Raw genomic sequence first — 16,319 nt, 5'->3', positions numbered from 1 at the left:
TATGTAGAGAAAGGACGATGAAACTCAATGTTTACGGTATCTTTTGTTTATCAAAATGTTATATGAAACTATAGTCTAGTTGAAAGAACAAAAAAAAATTCTTAGTTATTTCATTTCATTATTCCTATTTACAATGCCTCCCCAAGGGACAGAATTAGACACCAGGGTCGTTTTTTAACGTGGAGAAAAGGAACAAAAATAAAAAATTGTCTCAGTCGTGAAGGATTTCTCCTCTACTGACAGAACAAGAAATTGAAGTGCAGCATCTGAAGAACAGATACTATACTGTGATCTTGTCCCGAAGGCCAATATTTCATTTCATTTTTAATATATTCATAGCAAGTACAGAGTAGTTAAAAATTAAAACATGCTTATTATTAGTTGTTTTTATTAGCAATCGAGTTGTTTTTTTTTTCCTTGCTAGGCTATACAGTCGACTCGCTAATTTCGTTTTGCTAAAATTTGTATTCCGTTCCATTTTTTACATCCGTTTGCGGTGGCCATCTTGCATACGATTTTAGTCAAGAGTGCCTAAGGAATGGATGTTTTAAGATTGTTTTAGAAACAAAAAAAAAATGTATATGCTTTTTTAACAACAAACTCCCTCACGCCTCACAAAAGTTGAGGTTGATGTAGAATAAAAAAAAAATCGAAGGGTAAAACTTTTTTAGTGTATTTTCTTCAAATCTAGTACGATTTGTATTGTGGCCACGGAAGTTTTTAATTTTGAAAATAATTTATATTTTTTTTGGGGGGGGGGTAAAAATGTTTTCAGGGAAAAATCAAAAATACTTGAAGAAAATCAATTTTTGCTTAACTGTCTTAAAAAACGCTAGAATAGCTCGAATATGGAGGTTTATTTTACACTATCAGTTTTGCCCGGCTTTGCTCGAGCCCTATGTACCTTTCATAAATTTATGCGCATATGTATATATTAAAAAGCGTGAATATGTACGGTAATGCCTTTCTATATAATAGGCTTCCTTATCTACGATAGAGAAAAGTTGGTAAAGACCGCAGACATCAATTTTTTTTTAAACTTTGACCCCAATTTTGACCTCTTATTATTTTGGGCTCAAATTAAATTAAAATGTTTGACCAATGTCCAAGTAACCTACATCTAAAATTTCAAGTCTTTAAACCCAAAATTGGCAGAGGAGTTTGGTAGAGTTTGCAAAGGTCAACTCTTTCAACTTTGATCTCTTGCCAGCCAAAATTTCGCCCAAAAACTGATTAAAAAGCTCGCTGCATGTCCGAATACCCTTTATGTAAAATTTCAAATGTTTAGACCCAAAATTGGCTTAATAGTTTGCTAGAGACCGCAATAGTAAAGTCTTTTGAACTTTGACCCTTTAGAAACCAAATTTTTAGCAAAAAAGACGATTAAAAAACTTGGCCTATGTCTAAATACACTTTATGTAAAATTTCAAATGTTTCGACCCAAAATTGGCTTAAGCGTAATTTTGTAGAGACCGCAGGCAGAAGTCATTTTCTTTTTAAACTTTGACCCCAATTTTGACCCACTTAACACTTATTCTTTTAGGCTCAAATCAAATTATTAAGTTAGATCCATGTCCAAGTAATCTACATCTAAAATTTCAAGTATTTAGACCCAAAATAGGTGGAGGAGTTTGGTAGAATTCTCAAAGGTCAAATCGTTGAACTTTGTCCCCTTAACAGTCAAATTTCTGGCCGAAAAGCAATTACAAAGATTTTCCCAAATCTCAATACTCCTTATGTCAAATCTCGAGTCTGTAGACCGAAAATTGACAGAGTTATTTGGTAAGGAATTGTAGACAGACAGACATTTTCACTTATATATATATATATATATATATATATATATATATATATATATATATATGATTAAATTTTCACGTGAAATAGTCCCCCATTTTAAATTCTTAAATTTACGTTTTTGTTTATTTCTTCCCACCTGGTTGAAGATTTTGCAGACTAAGAAAACAAAAAAGGAGAGAAAAATAAATACGACATGAATAAATGTTACCAAAGGCAAGGTAAGTAACTCTTCTACCTTGTAAAAGAATGTATTTAACTTTTACAAATGAAACCATTCGAACCTTTGCATTACATTAAAATAAAAGTTTAAACATGAAACAAAAATAAAAATATATTTCACTAATCAATTTCCAATTCATGAAATATTTTGAATGTCTTTAAAATAAGTTTAAAACATACACATCTTATATTGGTAAATTTTCAATGTCTTTTGTGTGTCCTCTTAGCGTATGGGAAACTTGAAAACTAAATTGTTGAATGGAATCAAAAATATTATTCGCCCAAAATAATTTTTATTGGTAGCCTGAGATTTTATTGCTTTATACTGCCATCTAAAACTGTCTTCTCTTATTCAGAAATTTTGTTATAGTAGACACAAACTGAAAAAAAAAAAATGAACCAACAAGTGTTATCGCATATAGGTGTGAAAAGTTTTGAATCTACTAATCCTGTTAATGCCAAATTCATCTCAATAATAAGCCGAAATCAAAGAAGATATGAACCAACACATGTTGTCGCATAGACGTTTCAATTATACCAGTCATCATAGGAGCAACTGGGCTTATGAAAAAGAACTTTAAAAAGTGCATAGCAAGCATACCCGGTGAACCAAGTGCAAGTGAAATACAAACGATTGCACTGAAAGGGACAGCTAGAATCCTGAAAAGATCTCTTGGTTGGACTCACTAAAATAGGGGTAAATGTCAGACATCTGGTTGGATGTCCCATCCCCTAGAAGAAAAAGTTTAAGAAAAATGAAAAAAAAAAAAAAAGAGAAAAATGCAAAAGGTTTGAATTTATTAATTTTATCACTGTCCAATTCATCTGAGGCTAAGACTTTGAAATTATCAAAAGTTTGTTTTTGTAAGCACATTTTTTGATAACTTCTTGTAAGCTTTGCCAATGCTAGCTAGGGCACCGGACAAAAGGACCCCGGACAAAAACCACCATATAATTAATCAAATGATAAATGAATCAAAAACATTAAAAAAATCACTTTTTATATTTTTATTTTAATTTAATTGAATTTAGCAAAATTAGACTTCGGAGAACTAATTTTGGTAAGGTATGAAAATTAAACATCTACGGAATAAATGTCAATTGAAGATAGATTTTAAGACCATTCTTTAAGACGATATAGTTTTAAATAGGATTCAAGTGCCTTTCACAGAAATACACATATTTTTAAATATTTACTCTGTTTGAAAGCAAATAAGTCGATTTTTCTAAGTTGGGTGCACGTTTTAAGGATACTTTTCTTGTATTATCTTTTACAATTATTATATTAATAAAAAGTAATAAATTAAAATCCTATTATTATTATTATTTATCATAATACATTTCGCTTTATTCGTAAATACGTTATAAAATTTTGTCAATAGTTCGAAAAAAAAATCAATTACTCTATAGCTGTTTGAAACTTGAAAGGAATTTTGACAGTATTTAAACTATCGAATAGAAAGCCATTTAAATAGTATTTGAGGTCTACCGCTTAATTCCTATTTAAAATTATATCCACTAATAGGACGATCATAAACATCTGTTTTCAGTCGATTTTTATTTCGTAGTCGCTTAATGTTTCTACAATTCCAAAATTATGTAATTTCCTGTTGCTAATTTTCCAGTGTCCAATTTTCCATTGCATAATTGAATTATCAGTGATATTTGAAAGTATTTTTCTCGACAAAAAGGTTTTGCTTAATTTTTCAACATTTTTCGAAACGTGTGAATCAACTGCTTTCTTTGAAAAGTTACCTAGAGAATTTATGCAATTAAAAAAACAAATTTTTATTTTTGTCTTACAAGTAAAATAAATGTACATCGTATTTTGCTATTATCATTTTAGTTTTAGTGATAATTTAAAAACAATAAATATTTATCAATTATTTACCGATAATGAAAAATTAAGTTAAATATTCTTTTAATATTTAACTTAATTTTTCATTATTGGTAAATAATCAGAATCAGAAAATAGGGACACATTTTTCAGACTCCGATACCTCCAAAAGTCCCCATTTTTTTTTTTTTTTTTTTTTTACAACCTTTAAGACTCATTTTGGTATGAAATTTCAGATTTTTTGTTAGCTTTTATTTATTTATTCTATTTTTATTTATTTTTTCTATTTTCTAATTTTACCATTTCAAAATGCCGCCCCCTAGTACATGATGTCCGGAGCGGACCGCCTCCCACCACCACTACTTGCTATGCCACTGTAGATAACTCGAATGCTTAAATCTACCCTTTTTCTAGTTTCACTACTAAGGTCGAGGTCAGTTAATGATGGACTGCCATGACACAAGACCTAGACGGCCTTTTCAAAGCTTTCTTACTACGACTAAGGAACCAAGAATTGGATCTGCAGTATTCACACTTCTTGACAGAACACATTTTCACATAAAGATAAGTTTCATAAATGCACAACTTCGCAAACCCTCCTTATGAATGGGACCCATGGAAAGTCAACATTTGCATCATTATTCTGTAGTATATTCCTGTTTGCATTACATCGACATCCAGCAGGAACATAGATACCTACGATATTATTGTACCATCCTTGTTCAAATTCAAACATTTATTGAAGTACTCTCGTGTGGTGACAGTGTGGAGATGAAGAGATAAGCAACCACGATTAGCATGTGCCTGCTGTAAGGACATTATAGCACTGGAACCTGAAAGTTTTTGATTACAAGACAAGGGCAATTATGCAAATTTAGGAATTGACGGGTGTCCCAAAATTGCTAAATAAAAGGAGACAGATTTTTTCACTTAAGAGTTGGTTTTGTTTTGGATGCCACATTGTTCACATGCATTTTGGCGGATGTTGTTTATTTCTTGTGTTGTCAAAAGAGAAGAGAAAAGAAGTTCTGCTGATACTAGCAGTGAACATAGTCTGTGGTTGGCCTTTTGGGCAAGATCAAAGTGTAGTATATCCATTTCTTGTTCTGTCAGTGGAGGAACAGCCCTTCACGACTGAGACAAGTTTTTATTTTTGTACCTTTTCTCCACGTTAAAAAACGACCCTGGTGCCTAACTCTGTCCCGTGGGGAGGTACTACTGCTATGATGAGCCAACGTTGCCACTGTTAACAAAAAAATTGCTTAACCAAACATGTCTAAAGTTCTCTGATTAATATAGCTTTAGAATATGACGGTCTATCTCCAAAACTCTTGTAGGAATCTTTGACATATTCCCATTTCCATTCTTTAGACATATGATGCGAACTCTGGTATATAACTAACTAGACTACCCGTGACCCGTTGGGTCAGTATTTTATTTTAGCTATGCAATTAATGTATGAGCGTGACACTTGTGATATAAAAAATAGTTTTTATGACATAACAGAAACATTTCTATGAAAGTATATTAAAATGAAAAAAGAATATAGATAGATTTCTACGAGTCGTTCTGTTTATAATTGTTTATTTTTGAAAAAAAAAAAAACTTACAATCATTGAATTATAAGTGGTTTGCCATACTTCTAGATAAATATGCACTGAACAGATACCTTAATACTTAAATTTAAATTTTGATATATCTTAATTTAAACGCGAAAAAAACAAAACAATTGGGACGCTGAAAACGTACACAGTAAAACAATGTTTTATTTTCACGTTGATTATTTGTAACGCAAATTTTTAAAAAAAAATCATTTTTGGGGTTATTTATGTTGGTAGTGTAGAAGAAGATGTATGAATGTTTTTAAGAAAGGTGTATTAAAAAATGGAGAATAAATTAAAAAAAAAAAAAAGGAAGGCCGTGGGGAAATTGCCATTATAAATTGTTCTTATGGTTGTCAACGGGTCAAAGTTGATTTATTTGTAAGAAAATTGTGACAGTATAGTTGCAAAACACCCCCACCCTTCCCATGTTCAGTGCGTAGGTCAAATTCTGCAAAAGCAGCGATTTGTTTTTATGTGCTTACGCTGTTGTGGGTTTATGTTTATGTACGGGGAAGTCGTAAACGGGATGTGGGTTACAACACCCGTTACAAGGTCATTTGAGTTTTATAATTATATAGATAGATAGATAAATTGTACCATCTTTGGATGGAACAAGTTTTAAAAGCAATGTGTATCTTAGTTTGAGCAAAATGTTTTGTTTAATTACTTGCATTGCATCTTTAGTGATTAGACGATCCAATCGTTTTTTAAAAAGTTGGGGGTGAAGGGTGATAACGAACGTATGAACATTAAATTGCTTCAGCGTATATAGATTATTTCCCCGAGTAAATTGGCTTAATTAATATAAACGGTTCGTGTCCTTTTCTTCGAAAACTGTCACTTCGATGTAACTTTTTGTATTTATTTTTGGAGTATATATACTTTTCTCTTTTGGTGCAAGTTCAGAACTTTCATCTTTCATTTGCGCATAAAAATTATCTCATGTGACGACAGGTAACCCCAGTCGTTAACAATATGCAACCGCTTCTTTTCCTTTTGACAACCGAACTAAAAGTCTGATCTAATTATGTTTTCTTTAACATGTCATAAAAAAAAGCTGATAATTACTTGAAACTGCAACCAAGTTTTATTTAACGAACAAAACTGTCTACAAAATGGCGGCGAATGTAGCTATTTCGATATTGCATTTAACTATGCGTTCGGTTGTAAGTATGGAAGCCTTTAAGTGTAGTACACAAAAGGTTGGCTTGTCAGTCTGGACCGTGGCTAACGAGAAAGAAGGCCGATACATATGACAGCATAACGTCACTTCCTGATTAAGTTATAGGTATAGACAGCTTCCGATATTTAACCACGTGGTTATGCTAACTAGCATGAAAAAATATGGCTACCAATATGTGTTACCGATTGTGCATGTATGTTCTAAAGAGAAAGAACAATTCTCCATTCGGATAATAATTATTATAATTGCACATTTGGGATCATTTTAATCAAAATATCGTAAGTGAATTCGTGTTTGAACTTTTATTTTTATCGGAAAAGTCAGATATTTCATTTTATTTATTTATTTTTTACTGCAAAACAAACAATTTTTATATAATATTTTTCAGTCTTTTAATAATAAACAAAACTTTTCACTGAGTATTTTCCAATATTTTAAAGTAAGCCTTTTTCACGACAGTTTATTTATTTATTTTTATTTTTTATTTACGATCGGTGAATTATCAATATTTTAGCATCAGGCGTAATTTATTTCTTTGAAATATATTTAAAACTTCAATTTCTTGTTTTTATGACATTTTAACTGTAAATAATTTACAAGACGGGTTTGTTTTACTATACGCATAGATTCGAAAAAGTTGTCAAAAAACAAATATATAACAAATAAATGTTATCAAAGGCAAGAGAAGTTACTTTTCTACCAAATATAGCGACATTTTTATTTTAAAAATATATCGATAAGCATTGTATGATTTTCGAAGCGATTACACGTTTTAAAGTGAGTAAAACCACTAAAAACCTTTCCAGATAGGTAGAAGAGTAACTTATCTTGCCTTTAATAACATTTATTGGTATATATTTGATTTTTGACCACTTTTTCGAATCTATGTGCATAATAATACAAAACCCTAAAAACCTCTCCAGTAAGGTAGAAGAGTAACTTATCTCGCCTTTGATAACATTTATTTGGTATATATTTGTTTTTTGACAACTTTTTCGAATCTATGTGTATAGTAAAACAAACCCAAAATTCAATTTAACTTGAAAATAATATTTAAAATACACGTGTGTACACTGCACAAGCACCCTTATTATAATAATAATAATAATAATAGTAATAATAAGAAAACTGGTGTAGATGACATCGACTGATGCCACACCACACCAACTAGTTGTGAAGGGTCAGAGAGTATGGAAAGACCGAGGTGAGAGTGTACTGACCAAATCTCCATTGGAAGTGTGCAGTTCAAATTTGGGACTTTGGGGAAGCATTTTGTCATCTAAACCCCAGGAAACACCAATGGCCGATGCCAATGAGAAATCAGTGATAACGGCTGTTGCGATAACATGCAATCATCTGCACAAATGGTCAAGAGGTGGAGAACACTGGAAATCTGGGGAGACTTGTTGTCACTTGGTCTCCAGGGAACACCACAGATTACTATCAGTGAGCGATCACTGATAGTGGCCTGTGAGACAACTAATACGCTACACATTTTGATGAAAAACATGGGGGAAAAATGGACATAGAAAAACAGAAAACCAAAACTTTAAATATAATTTCTGTATTTAAAGTAATAGTTATTTAAATATTTCAATAGATAATCTTGTGGGGGAAAATCCAACTTCCCATAAGGGGCACTCTGGATAGGAACAAAAATAATCTCAGTCATGAAAGATTTCTCCTCCACCGACTGAGGACAGAAAAGGTAAAGGGTAGCATCAAAACAGATACTACACTGTGATCTTGTTCCGAAGGCCAAAAAATATTTGCGTTTAATGTTTCTTTAATTGTTTGTTCCCTAAATTCATAATTCAGTTTTATCAGTATTAAATTGTATATTGCTATAAAATTACTAAATTTTACATAGATAATATTTATATTTTATATTAAATAAAGTTCAGTTTAAGTATTAGTCGAACTGTGTTCCTTTTTCTTTTTAAAAATGTTCTATTGCTCTTTTTCAAATGGCCCTCATATAGTACTGACAGTCTGCCAAATCTTACCTACATTGCAGACATTTTTCAGTTAACGGCCCTTCTTCTTACTCTCGGTGGCCGTGGTCTGGACGAAAATAACGGCTTTACAACTGGAATTGTGTTAATCGTCGGCTTATTGTATAATGGAATAAATCAGTCAATGCCATTCATTCTTAAACTGTATCGAATAACTAAGTATAAATAATAATAACAGTCAGAATGATTTCTTTGAAGCTGTACATAAAAATGATAATTAAAAAAAAAAGGACTTGTTACTTTGAGTCTATAAAGTCTGCATTAACTTTTATGCATTTGTAGAGAAGAGAAGATTAAAGAAAATAAAACCTATAAACGCCATTTCTTCCACTGGTTATTGCTTTTCTTCGCTGGGGACATCTTCGTTGAGTTATTGTAATCCAGAAAAGAAAACGGATTGACCTCATCTTCACTAACACCATAATTCACACCAACAGATCTCAGCTTCGATGTTTTCTCTCCAATGTCGGACACTCAACTCCGTCCAACCCAATTCGTCCTTCTTTTAGCGGCTATTCTACTCATGTAAATTAATACTACATATAAAAATAGATCCAATTATAAACAAGCGGTGACTTATGTTTCCTCTTATATGTATCTGTTAATTGTTTTTTTTTTTTTTTTTTTTTTTTTTTGTGGATACCTGAACAAATCCCCACATCACTTTTGTTTATTTTATTTTTTTTTTAGATCTCACATTATTGCATTTCGATTCCATCAACGTATTCTTCGCTAACTTTTAAAACTTGACCTTGCATAGTTTTTGTCACAATATAAACACCACGTATCCCCTCCCCCACCCTCAAACAATCTTGCTACAAAACTACTACTTCCACTAAATGTTCCTTTAAAATTTATTGAGCACTTATTGTACTGTATTGAAATAATGTTTAGAAAGTCATTCTTAATATTGGGAGGGGATAGTGTTTTTAACTATTCTGTACTTTCGCCATACAATTTGATGATAAAAAGATATCGTAAAATTTGAATTTAACTTGAAAATACTATTTAAAAAAAAATACAATAAGTAAAGAGGCACCATTTTTTTTACTGCAACTATGATGTGCTCTTTAAAAGGTTGACTTTGAAAGCATCCAACTATTTTGGAAACATTGCGACTGGTTGCATAGCGTTAGTCTGTGTGGGCGAGTTGATGCATAAAATGAATTATTCACGTCCTCGGTTCGTTTGGTCAGACGTTTTTTTGTTTTGCTTTTTTTGCGGGGGGGGGATGAACAATTGTCACGAGAAAGAAAGCGGGTGGCTATTCAAGTAGTTGCTTTTTGGCGTTGTAAAAATCCAATGCCCCACTGCCGTTTTAGGAGAACTGATTTTATTAATGACCCCAATTAAAAAAAAAAAAAAAAAAAAAAAAATGAAGCATACATGGTCCACCGTAAGTGCACAGTGAACGAGGCATAAAAAAAATGACTAAGTTCAGGATTTGCCCTTCCTCCATTTAGCCTCCCCCTTCCCATAATCATAATTTTCCCGGAAAATCCGTTGTTATTTTTTTTACTCATATCATGCTTAATGTTTCTACAAAATTTCAAAAGATTCCAACGCATAGTTATTGAGAAAAGTGCAGACAGACGAACGGACGAACAGACAAGGGTGAATTTACAGGTTCACCCTCCTTTTGTCGGGGGGGGGGACCAAAAAAAAAAAAAAAAAAAAAAAAAAATCAAAGAAATGGTTCAAAAGAGTCAATGTGACATTGCACTAAGCAAGGATGCATACCACTTTAAGAAAAAAATGACAAAAACACATGATTATGTTTCAGAATATTTGAGATGAAAAAAAAAAATGAAATAAAACTGCGGTGCTAATCCTAATGTGGATTTAACCAGCTTCCTCTGAAAGAGGAAGTTTCATGGGAATATGAAATTCACAAGTGGTCCCCAGTCCCATGTATATCCCATTAGGAGAGATGACAATGCTAGGTTTTTACAACTCCTGCAAGGAAGTGTCGATATTCTCCTACATACAGCGTTTGGTATTCCAGAATCAGTCACTCATCTAGTATTGACCAGGCTCAATGTTGCTTAACTTTGGTGATCTAGCAAGTATCGATGTGTCACCATTATTATGCGGTGTACGCAGAATTTTTTTTAGATGCGGATTGATAACTTTTATTATTTAGATTATCCAGACTACTGTTCTCATTTTTTATGTTATTCTCACATGAAGGCGTGGAGCAACAGATAAAATGTTAACAGTGGAACAAATAAGTGAAACAATCGTTCATTTTATGATACAAGCATAAAAGTTGGCAGAATTATTGATTTTATGTTAGATTTGGAGAAAAAAATGCTAGCCACCTGAAATTTTAATATACCGGCCATTTTGGAAAATGGCCGTTATATGTCCTTTTAATGACAAAATATCATAGTATCTACATGTCAATAAGTTTTTTTACCCAGGTACATTACAAGTTCATCTGCCAGTTTGATGTGGAAACACAACTAACCACTCTAAGCCCACATTATGGCAGTCATCTTGTAGAATGGCTGCCAGTGATGCCAAATGCTACCTATGCCCAAGTCCAAGAGTCCATATTTCCAACAATACACAACTTATTCTGGTCTAAGTTCATTCACTTTTCATCTGATTTTTCAGAGGAAGTCTGGCAAGGGTAACTACAGAATATAGTACAGCCTAACCCATTCTTGACATACTTGCACCTTCCAGCACAATCTCTTGCATCCACACTTTGTCAGTTTGTGGCAGCTCTTCTAAAATCTTCTTGAATCATCAGCTATAATCAAAACCAAAACTTATGAAGAATTCTTGGTAAAATTATTTATAAGAAATGAGAATCCATAATTAAACAATACTCATTCGGATGTAATCGTGACACACAAAATAAATAACACACATGCTATCATATTAATATATAGTACTGTTAAAAGTCATAAAAACCACGTTTCTTTCCTACTACTAACCCTAAGTACGAGTGGCAATACGAAAAATATAGCAATTACATGTGATTTTATGATTTTGCTGATCGGCAGTGGTAAAAATTACTTGACTGCTTTAAAAATTATAATGTACCGAAATGGGATCAGTTTACATTATAGTTATATGCACAAGCGAACCCCCATTATAAATTCTAAAATAATGTTTCAGTGTGCTCATATATAATCGCCTAAAAAAGTAGAATCTCATGTTTTGGTTGGTTGGTTGTTTTTGTTTTACGGCATATCAACCCTTTTCAGGTTATTTAATGCCGAATCCAAAGATTTTGAAGAAAATTTTTTTTAATAGAATATATTTGTTGTTTTCACGTCTGTTTCTATTCAACCCATAGTTGGGACCCTAACAGGTACTACCACTCTAGGTCAGAGTGGACCTGGGAGCAATGGTAATTAAAGGGTGGCTCTACACTCCCCAAAACCCACAAGCTGGGGCCTTACCACTGGATATAGTTTTAGGTTATATCCAGGACCCCCATTGAGGGATTTTACCCTCTGTATGGGGATCAGTCAGCGTATTCATCGTTGCTTAACTTCGGTGATCTTGTGTTAACGTGATTGTGTTGTAACTTTATGTACAGAAAGAAGATCATATATATATATATATATATATATATATATATATATATATATATATGAAGAGGCCAAATGCAAACCGTGATAAATCCAATTTGTCTTGAAACATTAAACAATAAAAGAACGAATATATTAAATCTAGATTTCAACAATAAGTTTATCTCGATTGAAATAATAATAATAATAATAATAATAATAATCATAATAATAATAAAACATTATGTCGTTATCAAAACATGATTTTGGTGTGCTCGTGTGTTGAAATGCGACATTTTTTTTGTAGTAATTAGTTTCATGATTTTGAAGATGTCATTTATTGCGTTTTGCATTCGAACGCTACACACACACACACATATTATATATATATATATATATATATTAAATTGCACTTACAATTAATTGCTCGTCATTCAGCTTGAATATAAGATGGAAGATAAGACAAGCCGTGAGGCTAACCAATTGAAACTTTCAAAATAATTAATGACTTTTAGACACTTTTTTTTTTTTTTTTTTTTTTTTTAACTATTTCTCCTCAACCGAGATAGTTATTCTCGCGGCACATTCTGAAAACAAGGCCTATTGACAAATTTACTTAATTATTCATTTGCTAAGAGAGTAATGTATTTTTGAGACAAATTCCTGAATTACAGCAAAAGCATAGAACATATTTATGAATTAAGCGCAATGACTTTGCATGGTTAACGGCACAAAAATGGGGAGGGGCAGTATCTTATAAATTGTGTGTGTGCGTGCGTGAGAGAGAGAGAGAGAGAGATAGAGAGAGAGAGACAGAGACAGAGACAGATAGAGACGCGGTTTATCTCAGCCTACAGGCAATCCACCCAGGCAAGTAAGGTACCGAAACGAAGCTTATGACCTAGCGGATGTTTTAGTGATATTTATATCCATGTTTGGTGTATGGTAATGCAAAAAAAAAAAAAAAAGATTTACTAAACAATGTTTGATTTACTGGATATTTTTCCGGTACAAAGACAAGTTGGCCCAGCTGGGCAAACTTGAATCTTTTCTGTTATCAAATGCAATAACATTTACTTTTCTACCTACCTGTATAATTTTATTCTTCTGAAAGTGTTTTAATTTTTTTAATGTCAATATAAAGTTTTGTTGATATCTGTCTTTTAAATACATAACAATCCAACATGACTGCTATAATTTCTTGGTTATTAGCTTCTCTGTCGTTCTGTCATTAACAATCAGGAAATTCTAAAAATTTTTAAAAATCTAATTTTCGCCAAACGCATTAAAATTTAATTTTCGACCGATCTTTATATTGGTACTAGTGCAGAGACTGATCCGGACGTAAATAATAACGTTATTATTTAAAACGCCATTCTTAACATGGGGAGGGTAGGGTGTTTTGTACATATTCTGTACTTTAACCTTACAATTGAATAAAAAAAAAAACATAAAACTTTAATTAAACTTGGAAATACGATTTAAAAAATAGCACAGATCAGTAAGTGCATTAGCACCTAATTAAAATTTCACAAACATCAAAGCCATCTGAATTTTCATGTTAGGCATCTATCCTCTCTTTATCCTCTCTAATAAAAAATAAATTAAACTAAATATAACCTATATTATCTACCTTCATGTGTAGGAGCTCTCTTCTGAAATTTAAATCTACCTTACAAGGAGTTTTCATCAGACTATCAAACCATAATCTCTATGGAATCCAGTGAAGGATGATTATATGCACTTTCATTTCAATAGAAGAAGCAGAATTCTTTGTTTCCGTTTCATGGAACAGTTCACCAGAAGGGGTAGTCACCATACCAATCATATCCAGATTAAAGTCACCTTGGACGAACATTAAGACTGTATGTAGATGTCCGCATCTCTAATGCATTTTTACATGGCTTGTTGCACTTTGCTATTTTTCATTTGAAAATTCGTAATGATCGTTTAATTAGTTTAAACCTGACCTTCATACATAGAAATATAATATAATATGTAATATATGTACGGCATAATCGTGTTGACACACCAGTTCTCATTAGATCACCAAAGTTAAGCAATGTTGAGCCTGGTTAGTACCAGATGGGTGACCATTTGGGAATTCTAGGCGCTGTATGTGCTTTCTGCTTATCTTTGCATTTGTTTCCAGTTGTCCTGTACAGACACTTCACTTGGTACTGGAATTTAACCTGAGAGAGGTGTGGTTAGAGATTGCTCACCTGCCACAAAAATTTAATGCGCAGGGACCCCTTCATGGGTATCCATAATTTTTTAAAGACTGAAGGAGCCTGTTTTTTTTGTTTTTCTTTTATATAATATATATATATACACACACACACACACACACACACACACACACACACACACACACACACACAATAACGCAGTTAAAAAATAAATGAACTTAATATATATTTTCTTTAATAAAGCAAACCTATCAGAATAGTAGAAGCTCTACATGGTTAAGAGGAGCAAATCATAGATTAAAATATCAAGAATAAAAGTTACATAGAACTTTATTAAATCATCAGGTCAATGAGGAGGAAAATGAGAGAAAAATTGAAAAGAATCTCTAATCTAATCGAAATATGATGACTTAAAGAGGTTATTTTTTGTTTTCCTTTCATTTTCGTCCTTATTGACCTGATGATTTAATAAAGTTCTAACTATTATTCCTCATTTTTTAAATTAAATATATATATCTATAATATAAAGCTGTGTGTGTGTGGTCACGAATAGGCTCCTATATGGTTGACTATTTTAAAAACCTTTATTCAATATAATGATAGAAGATCTATTGAGACACAGGAATGGGTACGTTTGATCTGGCAGAACGGTGGTTCATTAAAATTGTGGGGTTTGCGTTCACGCTTGGTCCACAAAGTATGGAAATAAAAAAATTTTAAAATTAAAAAAAAAAAAAACGTTTACTAGTGTTTTTGATATAGATGTACATAATACTTTGGTAAGTATGTTTTAACTTAAATAGAGATGGTATAATAAAATTGTGGGGTCTGCGTTCGCGCCTGGCCTCCATAGAATGAAAATAGGCACACACTTTAATAAAGACTTTTCATATCTATCTGCGTAAGTATACTTTGATAATTATGTTTCAGTTTGAAGAAATATGGTATGATAAAATTATGGGGTGTTCGTTCGCACCTTTCCTCCATAGAATGGAAATATATCACAATGTTTAACAAGGTTTTTTTAATATAGATCCACAGAATATTGTGATAAGTGTTTCAGTGTGAACAGGTATGGTATAATAAATTATGGGGTTTATCTATTTTATTTTTACTTTCATCATATTTTTCTTTGGTTTTGATACCCCAAATTCGAATCTATCTCTTTACAACGCTTCCTTTTCATAAGCAATCATACTTTCATAAATCAGAGTCCATTTTCTGTAGGCTGTTTTTGAACCCAGTCAACGACAGATACTTTTGCTAGTATATATATATATATATATATATGAATAATAAGAACAGAGATGTGAAGTAGAAATTTACAAAATGTTTTTATTATTCGGCAGAATACTCCAAAGCTGGTAGCTAGGTGCTCTTTAATCCGCAGAGTTTCAAAGAATGCAATTCTTCTAATCAGAAGAAAAACAGCACAATAGTCCAGTAGACACGCTATAAACTTTTAACATTTCTATGTATTTGCTGTTTGCTGCATAGGATGAAACTAAAAGTTTTGATTTTTAGTCACAAAATTTAAAAAATATAAATATGGAAAAAGCAGCTCATGCCAACAGTTCATACAGAGTTCAACATTAAAATAAAAATACCTGATTTTACATAAATAAAAATATATAGGAGGTAATAATATAAAAAGCAAATTATATATAGTTCAGATAGAATCACTTTCAGAATGAAAAAACAAAAACAAAGCTGAATATATTAAAGAGCTTAGAATAATAATAAAAAAAGCATTTAGTTTAAAATGATACCATTCTATTATTTAATAACAAGATTTGGTAAAATTTTGTTTATAAATGTTTCGAAAAGTGGAAGGAGGACCAAAGTAATCTTGGCTGATAACTCCAAATAACGATCCCTGTTATTAAAAAAACAAAAACAACAATGAACAAAAAACGTGTTTGGAAACTTGGGGGAACGCAGCCAT

The 16,319-nt window shown here is 31.9% G+C and overlaps 1 protein-coding gene and 1 pseudogene across 1 annotated transcript in view; one reads left to right on the top strand and one right to left on the bottom strand.

Annotated features, from left to right (window-relative positions):
- The window catches only part of LOC145286119 (uncharacterized), a 235,108-nt gene that overhangs the window by 199,031 nt on the left and 19,758 nt on the right, over positions 1 to 16,319 (bottom strand). The window lies entirely within an intron of this gene.
- On the top strand, positions 14,191 to 14,307 carry LOC145286589 (5S ribosomal RNA; annotated as a pseudogene).

The sequence above is a fragment of the Euprymna scolopes genome, chromosome 10 (assembly GCF_053919585.1).
Source record: "Euprymna scolopes isolate OS-2025 chromosome 10, ASM5391958v1, whole genome shotgun sequence".
Taxonomy (NCBI): Eukaryota; Metazoa; Mollusca; class Cephalopoda; order Sepiida; family Sepiolidae; genus Euprymna; species Euprymna scolopes.
Note: the sequence above shows the minus strand (reverse complement) of the source record. Positions and strands in the feature narration are given on the sequence as shown.